We start from the raw sequence: 12,344 nt of genomic DNA on the forward strand, positions 1-12,344 counted from the left end.
ACTGGTACAACTCTTCAACCATTTGTTACCTCTGTTTCAATGGCTTCAAATGAAACATGGGCAAGTAAACCTCCTGCTGATAACCACCTGCCCTCTCTCAGCTGATGAATCAGTACTCCTGCATATTAAGCAACACTTGAAAGAAGCACATAGGGTAGCAAGGGTACAAGATGTACTTGGGGTGGATGACTTCAATACTCATCACCATGAATGGCTTGGTAACACCATCACTGTCCAAGCTACTCAAGTTCTGAATGACATATCTGCCAGACCTAACCTGCAGCAGGTGGTGAGAGAACCAACAAGCAGAAAGAAAACCTGTTTGACCTCATATTCACCAACATTGCTTGTCGCAAAATCTTCTGTCCATGACAGCATTGGTAGGAGTGACCACGACACAGCCTGTGTCAGGTCCTGTCTCTACATTTGACGATACCCTCCTTTGTGTTCTGTGGCACTGGGCGGAATTTTCCCAAATTTGCACCAACTGCAGTCCTGGATGTTTTACCTGCCGGATGCGATGGTGGGTTTTTAATGCAGTATTGTCCCAAACCTGCCTCATTATTTAGGCACTCCTGGAAAAAACGCTGTTTCCATGGCAGGCAGGCTCTCATTCACCCACCACGCCATCACCTTGCTGCCACATCTCGCCAGGCACCATGTTTAAAGTCCAGCTGCAAGCACACATCTCAGTGCTTCCAGCTCATCACTGCTGCATGGAACGCATGACCCTGAAACTGAAAAAGACTGCAGCCCCAGGTTCAGTGTTGCATCTCTCAAATGATTTTTGGATGCCATGGGGGGCCCGCTGGGATGTCTTCTATACCCACTATAGCCGCAGGAGGGCAGCAACAGCGCTAACCCAGCTTGGGTGGCGGTGGCAGTGGTGGTCAGTGCCACCTCCCTGCAAAAGAGGACAGCTACCCAGTGCCATAAAAGGATGAATGATCTCCTCCGTTCCACCAAGGTAAGTCACTCAGCTCATCACTCACAAACCCATCACACATCCACAGGGCCCGCACTCACTGCCAGTTCAAGGGACATCACCATTGACTATCTCACACTCACTGTCATTGTCCTCATCCCGTCCATGGGACCATTCAACACCTGCACAGGCCAAGCATACTTGTCATCTGGCCTGGCCAGTGTCCTGCTTACACTTTCTCCATCTCTAGTTATGCAGGAGAAGAGAGAGAGGTCGCAGACCGGTGGCAGGATGCCCGAAATTAAGTTCCTCACGGACTTTGAAAACAGAGACATTAAGCTGGCCAGTGAGGATCTAGACTGGTCCTGTGCTGACAGTGAGGTTAGTGCTGCTTTACCAAGTGAGGATCCAGCAGTGCAACATCCATCAGACAACCATGCTTTGAGTGATGTGTCCTGTTTCACAGGCCACTGCCATGTATTAATTATCTCCCCTTGCCTTCACAGGCACATCTGACAAACAGATGACAGAGTCCATGACCCAGGGCCTCCAATCAAACTCCAAAGAAACCCCTGAAGAGGAATCTGGAGGCACCCACCCTGAAGTCCCATCACAGCGCTCACCCATACACTCCACCAGCACAGAGACACATACCTCGGTGGGACCTAGCTTCAGAGTACAATCTGGGTACATCGCACTGTCTGAACCACAGCAGACAGCAGCAGGGATTCCCAAGTGTCCAACAATCGGAGGACTGCTGGAGGCTAGAACATTGATGACTCTGAGTCAGATGATGAGCCTCTGAACTTGGTCATGTCACAGTTGCTGGAGCTGCAAAGGCGAGCTTGGGAGCATCAGGAAGGGATGTCCGCCGCACTCCTCAGATTGCAAAGCATGATGGAGGAGTCCGTCCGCCTTCAGTCTGAGGTGATATCGCCGGCATGCCAATGCACCGAGGTCATCACTAGTAGGATGGCGGCTGCCATGGAGACCTTGGTCCAGGACTTCACTCCTGCACTACTGCACGGGATCAACTCCATCGCCGATGCCATTGTTGGTTCCAACAATGTTTACGTGAGAGTGGTGCTGGGCAGCTCAATCTCACTCTAGCTACCCCTGCTCCTCAAGGAGTCAGCCTAGGGCTCCTGGGCACCTATAGGGAGGAGGATCCGCAGGTGCACACTCCAGGCCCATCCATCCAGATGACTCCGAGAGTGTCCGGCCCGTCCGACTCCCCTCTTGCTTTGACCTCAGCAGCTCCAGCTCCACAGGCCGAGGAGGATGCCACTACCACACAGCAGTACCCTGAAGGCAGGCCGGGGCCCTCCAAGTTTCAGCCCTCCAGCGGATGCCCACCAAAGTCATCACAGACAGGGCATCACAGTCAGCAGGCTGCCTCCACCTCCACTGTAAATGTCCGGGGACCAACAAGACGTAGTGGCAAGGTTAGGACAGTTAAAGTGAATTAGTTTCACAGCTTGGGCATGGGTGTTAATCACTTGTACATACTGTTCCCTTTGGTCAACAAACTCCCAAGAATGTCTCCCTGCCTATGGCTCCTTGTTCTGATGAGCAGTGTTCATGTTACTCTGATGTGAAACCTTTCTGCACAAGATAAAGGCAGGTATCTCAGTCCAGTGCCACTTCCCTTTGCTCTGTGCAGCCTTCAGACCAAAGTGATGGTCCGGCCTCACAGTCCCTGGAAACCTTACTGATGCCTGCACCTCGGCAGTGCTGGTCATTGCTGCCAGAATGTAATGGGCAGGCACCACAGAGTTCTCTCATTCTTTCAGTGTGCTCTCAGCACTGTTAAGGAGGGGCTCTCCCCCATCTTTTCAGTATCTGTGACCACTGATGCTGTGCTCCAGCTCCCGAAGGGCTCAGGTGCTGAAGGTGGACGCAGCATCAGATGCTTCTAATGTTTAATGGTCATGTCGCTATGATATGACCCTGATCATAGAGTGCAAGCGAGCTACCCTTGGCCAGACAGGGGTCAGACATTCTCAAAGGCCGTGTGAAGATTTATGGAGTGTCCTCACTGCGTGTTGTCATTATCCTCCTGCAACTGAGTGACTATTAAGGCTTCCACCACATCTCCAAGACAGGAACATTATCACAGAGGGTATTCATGCTACCATAACCCAGTCTGGAGTCAAACATTCACAAATGTGGTGAGGAATTATGGTGTCTCCTCACTGCACATTGTCATCATCCTCCACAAATCTAACAGCAATGAAGGCCTCCCGAGAGCCGCCTTCCTCGTCTAGCCATTGTGAGGGCCTCACCCCCGTCATCGTTGCCTTTGAGGACCGCCTCAGCCTCATCCCCATTGGTGTCCTCATTGGAGGAGACATGCAGCTCCCCATCTCTTCCTCAGCCAGCTCATCTCCCCGTTGCAGCGCCAGGTTGTAAAAGGTGCAGCAGACGATGATGATGTGTGACACCCTCTGTGATCTGTATTGCAGGGCTCCCAACAGACTGGCCCAGGCACTGGAACCTCATCTTCAGCATCCTAATGTTCTGCTCCACCAAGTTGTGAGCTGCAGCATGAGCCTCATTATAGTGTCGCTGTGCTGCAGTCTGAGGCTGCTGCATGGGTGTCACCAGCCATGGCCTCTGTGGGTAGTCCTTGTCCGTGAGGAGCCATTCCTGCAGCTTCTGTGGATCAAGGAATACTCTAGGAATCTGTGATCAACTGAGGATGTAGGCATCATGCACATTCCTTGGAAACCGTGCAGACACCTGCAGGATGTATCTGTGGTGGTCACATACCAGCTGCACATTCAGCGAATGGAAACCCTTGCAGTTGATGTAGTCCATTGTGTGTTGTGACAGAGATCTGAGCACTGCATGAGTGCACTCAACCACACCCTGCACCAATGGGAAACTCGAGATCTGGGCAAATCCAATCGCTCTTGTGTCCTGGCTGCCCTGGTTCCGGACAAAATGCATAAAGTTGCGTGCTCTCGTAAAGATGGCACCTGTGATCTCATGGACGAATTTGTGGGTGGAGGCTTGAGGGATCCCACAGAGGTCACCTGTGGAGCCTTCTTCAAGAATTAATTTTTCAGCAGTGTGAATGATCCAAAAACATCGTTCTCAGAGGATTTTAACTGTGGAGGTGAAGGCCACCAGAGTCCACATCTTTGTAGCTCTGATTCCTTTTAGCCATCCACTGTAGCTCTGCAATATCAGTGAGTGAAGTACAAAAGCCTGCATTCAACATGTGTCACATGCCTTCCTCATCTGAATTCTTTCAGTACAGCATGACTGCTATGGAGCAAAGGGACAGGGCAACCAATTTCTACAGGACTCCTTCGGGCACAGGGCCAATTGATGGAAATCATGAGATGCTTATGTCTCCAAATAATGATGCAGTCACATTCTTTAATGGTAAGGTGTTAAATATGTAAAGGGATCCGCATGTCAACAAAGAATATCAGGGAAGCTGTCAAGCCACCTTCATCATAGGGACATAGAAACAGGTGTAGGCTATTCAGCCCATCAAATATGTTCCACCAGTCATTTAAATCATGGCTGTTAGCCATGACTCAGTGGATCAACCTCATCTCTGGATAAGGTTGTGGTTTCTGGTCCTGCTGAAGAGAGCATACAATCCAACACTGAGGGACTGGTGCACTGTTGGAGGTGTGTCCTTTGTTTGAAATGTTAAACTGCCTTTGAGGTGGATGTAAGAAATCCCACTGCACTATTTTGAAGAAGAGCAGGGAACTTTTGACCAATATTTGTCCCTCATGAACATCACTAAAAGACAGATTATTATATCATTGTCACGTTGCTGTTCTTGGGACCTTACTGTGACTTGATTGGGGGCCACATTTCTTACATTACAACAATGCTTCAAAAGTGCTTCATTGTCTCTAAAATACTTCAGGATGCTCCAAGGTAATGAAAGGAACTATGTAAACACAAGTCTTTCTTTTTTATGGCTGATCTATATCTTAGCTGCATTCACTGCCCTTTGGTCTTCCTTGATACCCTTGATTTTCAAAGACCAATTGGGGTGGAAAAGGAGGCGGGACAGCCTGAAATGTCCAGTCATTGGCTGACATATTAGTTTGCTGGCATGGTTCTGCCCCCAAGCCATTTTCAATAAGACTGGGTTGGGGCAGGTTGGCTACCTGCCTGTAAGGAAGAGGTAGCTAGTAAAGGTAATTAAAGGGGGCCATCAAGGCCCCTCTCCTATACAAACAGGAATTTTTCAGTCGTCAGGCAGGTCTCCTGCAGTGACTGAAACACAGCAAGTAAGAGGATGCTGCCTCTTGGCAGCAGATCAGCAACACTCCAGTGGGCTTTTTCAACCCCCTTCCTGCAGTCAGCGTCTGCGGCCGCAAGACACCCATGGCTCCTCTTCCACTAAGACAGCCTGGCAACTGTGGCCTCTTTCTATTTTTAAAAAATGTTCAGCAGACACCTCAAGATGGAGGCACCCTCTCTCTCTCTTATGTATATCAGCAGCTCCCACCTTGGACAGTGGGTCTTTCAACGTGTTGTTGCAAGTGGGCCTCTTATTGACCCTCCAGCCTCAGGAGCCTTCGTGCCATTCTTAATTGGATTATGAGTGTGCTCGCTGGCCATTAATTGAGCTGCATTGAAAAATCACAACAGGAGTCGACTTCTAATGCAGTGGAGGGTCTGGGTGAAGAAATTCTCCCAACGTCGGGTCCCTGATCCCAGAAGGATAATACTGCCCTATATATCTCAGCCTTGAAAATATCAAATAACTTAGCCAAACCCTTTATAGGGGAAAGTGCCAGATTTCCGTTACCCTTTGTTATTTGGCTGTTACCTACATTTGACAGAGGAGGGATTACTTTGTGATGAATCCTGGAGACAAAACTCACCCCCTGAAGTCATGGCTAATGACACTTTTCTACATCACCCATAATGCCACACAAGAACAGTACGCATGCAGTTTCAATGATAATAAAGTGGATCATCAGGGCCCTGAAAGCCACTTCAGATGCCTGAATAAATTGTGGGTCTCGTACAGTGGGTCCCTGAGAGGAAGACGAAGATTGTTTTGGCCTGCTGTGGAGTACAGAACTTTGCATTGCAGGAAGGGCACTGAGAAACTCTTGATGTCTTGAGGGCCTGTCTGTCATGGAAGAGCTGAATATCAAATTCATAGTGGAGTGGCCTAGCAAAGGCATTGACTCACTTGCCACCGGCAAAGCTCTAGGTGCTGACGCTTTATTACCTGAACTCATCAAGCACAGGAAAGCGATACTCCTGTACAAACTTCCCTGTCTCTGCTGGAGGGTGCAGTGCCTCAGGATATGCATGATACAAAGATTGTGACATTGTTCAAGAACAAGGGTGACTGGAGTGGGTGTAACCATCTCCTTACGAAACAGCATGGGAAGAGTATTTGCCCATGTGGCCTTTGTCAGGCTGCAGATCTTGGCTGAATCTCAGAACTGAAAGCTCCACAATTGTTATGATCCCAGCTGATGTTACGACTGGACAAGCCAGAAGCCAGGATGGAACCTGACTTGATATATCCTAACTTTTATTTTTTGCTCAGAAACATGGGGCTGAATTTTGTGCTTGACAGGCGGGCGGGCAGATGATCGCTGCCGCCGAAACGGGCTATGCCGCCATTTTGCACGGGTGGGCCAATTAAGGCCCCCACAGCGGGTTAGCGACTCCCGTGTTCATCAGGAAAATTAAATCGGGAGCGGGTGTGTTCAGACCACCAGTTCCAATGGGGAACCAGCAGTCTGTATAAAGAGCACCAGGCTGCCTCCTTTAGGTTGTTCACCATGGCCAGTTACCAGGCAGCACAAGATGTGAGGACAGAGGAGGAGGAGGAGGGTAGGCCAGCAGGGGGCCACTGTACCCCTCGCTTCTCAGATACCTGCCTTGCTGTCCTACACGAAGAGGTGTCGAATCATCGGGATGTCTTGTTTCCGGAGGATGGGAGGCAGGCGTGGCAGGAGGTGGCAGAGGCCGTTAGCTCTCATGATACTGTGTAGAGCACAGGAACGCAGTGCCGCAAGCGCTTCAATGATTTGCTGCGCTCTGGAAGGGTGAGTACCATGTCAGCCTTGGCCATTTGACCCAGCAGGTAGCCTTAGCCTTTGAGCCCCCCTCACCAACGATTTAGTGTCGTTACTGCATTGGACATTTGGCACATGCTGAGTGGGCAAACAGATAGTGACCATGCTTACATCAGCCTTAGTGGTTGAGGAGAAGATGGGTTCTCCCACAGCATATGTTGGTGTTTGTCGCATTTGAGTAGTCTGGGGGCAATCTGCAGGGGAGGCAGCTAGACACATACTCAGAACTCCAACACATGTCATATTGATGGTGATGAGATGGTGGAAGGGGAGCCTCAAGGTGTCGTGGACAAGAGCCATCTGCTGGCCTTGGTGCCACACCCAGTTGTGCCTCCTTGCCATGGGCGCTAAGACCCGTGTGTTATTTAAAGTGATGGACGCCAAATGTGTCCAAGGTGGCCATTGGGGGAGGGGGTTGGGACCAGCTGTGCTATCGTCTGGGGACTGATCACCAGTAGTGTGGACAGGAGCAGCTGGAGGCCTCAGATGGGCCACTGTGGTTGGGATGCGGCGTGCGCGTGCAGAGTACATGAGCGATCAGCTCCAATAAATGCTCTTCTATGTTCTACAGGCAAAAACTGAGAGCAATATCTGGGAGCGGCAGTGGACTGGTGGTGGGCACGCCGTGCTGCAGCACCTCACCAGGTATGAGGAGCAGGCCATGGAGCTGGCGAGGAGGCAGGCGACAGGTGTCAGCGAGGCTGGGGTGCAGCGGCCAGGTATTTGAGGTCCACAGTCCCATCCACTCTGTCTCCCCACCATCCAAACCACTGATGATTGTTGCAATCGTTAATGCAGCAACACTGCTCATTCACAGACTGATACAGTCAGACGTGTGGGTCATACACAAAGGTCCCTTGTCCCCTTGAGGATGCACATCTCTAGCAGCTTCCAAAGTCACCTTATCCCATTTGAGACCACTATCCCCATGGCCTAACATGCCATGGCATCGCTGGTGCACAGCCAAAGACGTTTTACATCTTAGGAGGGTTTGTACCTCCACCACCTTTTCAGCCAGTGCGTCCCACATTACTCTGTCCAAAAGGTCCTCAGCACCTCATCTGTCAACCTCATGGCACTCAACTTAAATAAATACCACCACGTCAGTCATCCCTGCACCAAGGGGAAATGTTGTCTTCTGTCCAGCCGTTCTATGCCCCTCATAGTGGTATGAAGGTCAACAATGTGACCTGTCAATCTCCTGTGCTCCAAGGCAAATGTTGCAAGTGTTTGCAATGTTTCCTCATCACTCCAACTCTCCAGGCCAGCATGCATCCAGGTCAGGAACCTCTGCACTCTCCACACTCCAATGTCATCCCTCCCGTGAAGCACAGGTCACAACTGGACACAGAAGTGTAGATTGGCCTTGACAGCGTTTTCTGCACTTGCAACATGACCTCCCTTTTCCTACATTCTATTCCTCGGCTAATGAAGGCACGTCTGACTTCGACCTTGTTAAACGTCTTATTTTCCTGTTCTGCTACCTTAATAGGTCTGCCCAGCAAGGTCCCTGTGATCGTTGTGACTTCCCACGGTCCTACCATTACTCATGTATTCCCGTACCTTGCTTGTCCTGCCCAAGTGCTTAACCGAACACTTATCCACATAACATTCTATGTGGCATTCCTTAGGCCATCTGACCAGCCTGTATGCACACGTAATGTTTGGGCCTCCTCTTGACCACCCCACCAATGTTTGTCTCCTTAGGTTCTTGAAGGTTGAGCGACTTATGAGGCTGGGGGGGAAAGGGAAGAAAGGTGTTACTGACTGAACGCTAACTGATGCACTGTGCTTGTTAATTTCAGCATCACCACTGCATGGCTGCCACCAACAAGTCCAGAGCACCCCCCTCCAAGCCTGAGGGCCAAGAATGCAACTTGCATCACATCCTTTCAACCAGCCAGGCACAAGCGCAGCGACAAACACTTCGGTGGGGAATGTATCGTTGGCTAGTGTCCCGGGTCACAGTGGAGGAGGTACTTCACAATCGCTCGAGGAGATGGCATGGACAGAGAGTGCCGATGGCGCCAGCAGCTAGAGGACTGCAGGGGACCAGGCACATGCTGAGTCAGGCAGTGATGATGTGCCTCTGGCAATGTCACCAATGCACCAGCTGCAGGACAAGTGACAGCGTGCACGGGAGCATCTGGCAAGGTTGCATGAGGGTGTGCTTCAGTTGGTCTCTGTGGTGGAGGAGTCCAGGCAGAGTGTAAGTGAAGGTATGAACCTCAGGACAGAGCGTCAGGCTTCCTCCATTGAGAGATTGGCGACTCTCATGGAGAAGGGCTTTGATCGGATTGAGACTTTTCTGATTGGGTTATGCTCTGACCTGCAAGCCCTCACAGCGGTAATGGCCACAGGTGGTCAATCCCAATGTGGGAGATGTTCTGGGCACCAAGTGTCACTGCTCGGTGCCCATCCACATGCGGTGAGCAGGGAGGTCCGATGTGACCTCACATCGGTGCAGCAGCTGCCTGTCATCGCTGTGGGCTCCTCTCAGGGCGCTCCGGATGAGGGCAGCAACTCGTCCGCCCCTTTGCCAGTTGCATCCGTTGAGGCTGCGAGAACTGGGGAGGTGCCAGTTCTGGAACTGGCCACTCCCTCCCAGGCAGGGCCAGCACAGGCTCCACAGTCCGCCAAGGTCTTTGAGGCCAACAGGACAGCAGAGCCAGCAGGGTGTCTCACAAGCCACTCCGACCGATGGGGCAGCACCTAGACATAGCACCCACAAACAAAAGCATAAGGCACGTTGGGCACTCCACGGGTTTGTCACTAGATGTGTTGGCCCTAGATTAGGAAAAATATAATTATCTGCATCAGAGTGAAGTTTGTGCCTTATTTTGGTGGAAATAAAGTCCAATTTTCTGACCATGGCTGAGGGTGTTTCCTTTGTGCTGCATTTGTATGTTTCACAGACATCTCATGAGTGTTTGAGTGGACATTGATGTTTCTGTACTAAGCCCTTAGTTGCAGCTGGTGAGGTGGAAGATGTAGCATCTAAGTGCCACGTGTGGAAGCGCCAGGCAATGCTGGTCCTGCAGATCCATGTGTGTGGGGCTAGCTGATGTTCGTTGGATTAAATTGTCCCGGGTGTCCCTGCCTCCTTGGTGTAGTAGCGGGTCGACATGCTGCCCCTCATCATTCCCCTGTGCTTCCTCATCCTCTGTGGCACTGCTGGATTCATCATGTGCAGCCTCATCCAGTGCGTCAAAGTCTTCATAATCAACTGCATCCCCCCTTTCCAGCGCAAGATTGTGCAGAGAGCAGCATACAACCACTATCACAGAGACACGATCTGGGGGATACTGGAGTGCACCCCCTGAATGGTCCAGACAACGGAAGTGCATCTTGAGAAGACCAATGGCTCTCTCCACCACAACACTTGTGGAGGCGTGGCTCCTATTGTAGCGCTGCTCAGCTTCTGTTCTTGGACGGCAGAGAGACGTCATGAGCCACCATCTGAAGGTATAGACCTTATCACCCACCAGCCAACCATCCAGCTGAGCCGGAACACTGAAGTGCGTCAGCACCTGGTAGTGTCTGAGGATGTAGGCATCGTGGGAGCTGCCTGGGTACCTTGCACAGACTTGCAGAATCTGCATCTTGTGGTCACACACTATCTGCACGTTCATGGAGTGGAAGCCCTTCCTGTTGACGAAGACACCGGGCTCATCTGCTGGCGCCTTGATGGCCACATGTGTACAGTCTATTGCACCCTGGACGTGGGGGAAGCCAGCAATGGCCGCGAAGCCTCTGGCTCGCTGTGTCTGACTTGCCTGATCGCAGCGGAAGTGGATGAAAGTCAATGCCCGTCTGAACAAAGCGTCTGTAACCTGCTTGACACAAGTGTGGACCGCTCTTTGGGAGACACCACAAAGGTCACCCACCAACCCCTGGAAGGAGCCAGAGGCATAAAAGTGGAGGGCAACTGTGACCTTCGGAGCTGTTGGCATGGGATGTCCGTCCACAAGTTAGGAGAGATCTCAGGGCCAATCATCTGACAGATATAGTTGACTGTCTCCCTTGCGAGTTGGAGCCTCCTTCGGCACTGCACTTCACCGCGTGTATACCCTGGCAGCAGGATAGTGGCATCTTCTGCAGCCCCTTCCACCTTGGACAACCTCTTGGCTCTGCGCCCCTTGTGCCTGCGCCTGGCCTCCCAAAGCTTGCTCCCCTGGAGGCTGATTGGCCAGTCCTGGCCTCCTCCTTATTCTATCCCTCCCTTCCTCCTCAGAGGAGCTGCCTCCAGTGGAGATGACAGAACCCATACCCCCAGGCTAAATGGAGGCCTCCGGAAAGCTGCAGGCCTGATAAAGATTACTGTCTGCAGACTGGTGAGTTGAATCTTCAAAGTACAGAGAAAGCTATTGGAAATCGATCTGAACTGCTAACAATCACACAGGCAAGTTTTAAACACTTCCTGCATTAAATACTTACGATAAAGCATGAACAACGGTCTACCCCCAGGGTTTTGAACTCTCCAATGTCCCTTCCCACTGGATTGCCACGTGCATTCAAACCTTGCCTTCCACGCACTCTCTCTCAAATACTCAACTATGCCAACAGAACACCACTGCTTCACATGCCTCCTTGGATCTTCTGGCTTCTCACAAGCCTATTTTGCTTTAAGCTTGTGTTAAGCTTTCTTCCCTTAAACTTGGAGACTTCCTCTGCTCCTCCCTCTTACCTTCACTTAACAGGATCTTTTCCAGATTCCTGTTATTTTCCTTTGACTAGACTGTCCTCTTAGGGCCTTCCCTGTTCCACTCCCTGGTTTAGGGACATTCTTCTTTAGTTTTTGCAACCTGCTTCCTGCAGTTCCCTCTCCTGTATCCTGCTTCTCCTAGCAGCTGGCTTCAACTCCAGTTTGGAACTTACCAACTGTCCCTCTTCTGTGCCTATTCTGCTGGCAACTCCTTTCTGAAACTGAAACCACTTTTATGTTTCTCTCTGTGCCCAGATATCCCTCTCGTGGATGAGGTCTGTTAAAAAATCAGTTACCCACCTGCCCGTTGGGCCCATCCACCGAGGTGAAGATCACACGGGCTCCTCAAAACCAGCGTCAATTGTCGAGTTAAGGGCCTTAACAAGCCCTTTAATTAATGGCGGGCGCGCGTTGTGCTTCATAGCGCTCCCGCCCAGCTAAATATCAAGATGCTGTGCACTGATGTCAGGATGCTCGTGTGACATTTTAAGTGCTGATGTTTGGGCTCCGCCACTCACACATCAGCCATAAAATTCTGACCATGGAGGGCAGTTACTGAACAGAATCACAGGAATCAGCTGATGAACTTTTAACAAAAGAATAAAACATTTATTAAGAAAGAAAAGATGAA

The sequence above is a fragment of the Carcharodon carcharias genome, chromosome 11 (genome assembly GCF_017639515.1).
Source record: "Carcharodon carcharias isolate sCarCar2 chromosome 11, sCarCar2.pri, whole genome shotgun sequence".
NCBI lineage: Eukaryota > Metazoa > Chordata > Chondrichthyes > Lamniformes > Lamnidae > Carcharodon > Carcharodon carcharias.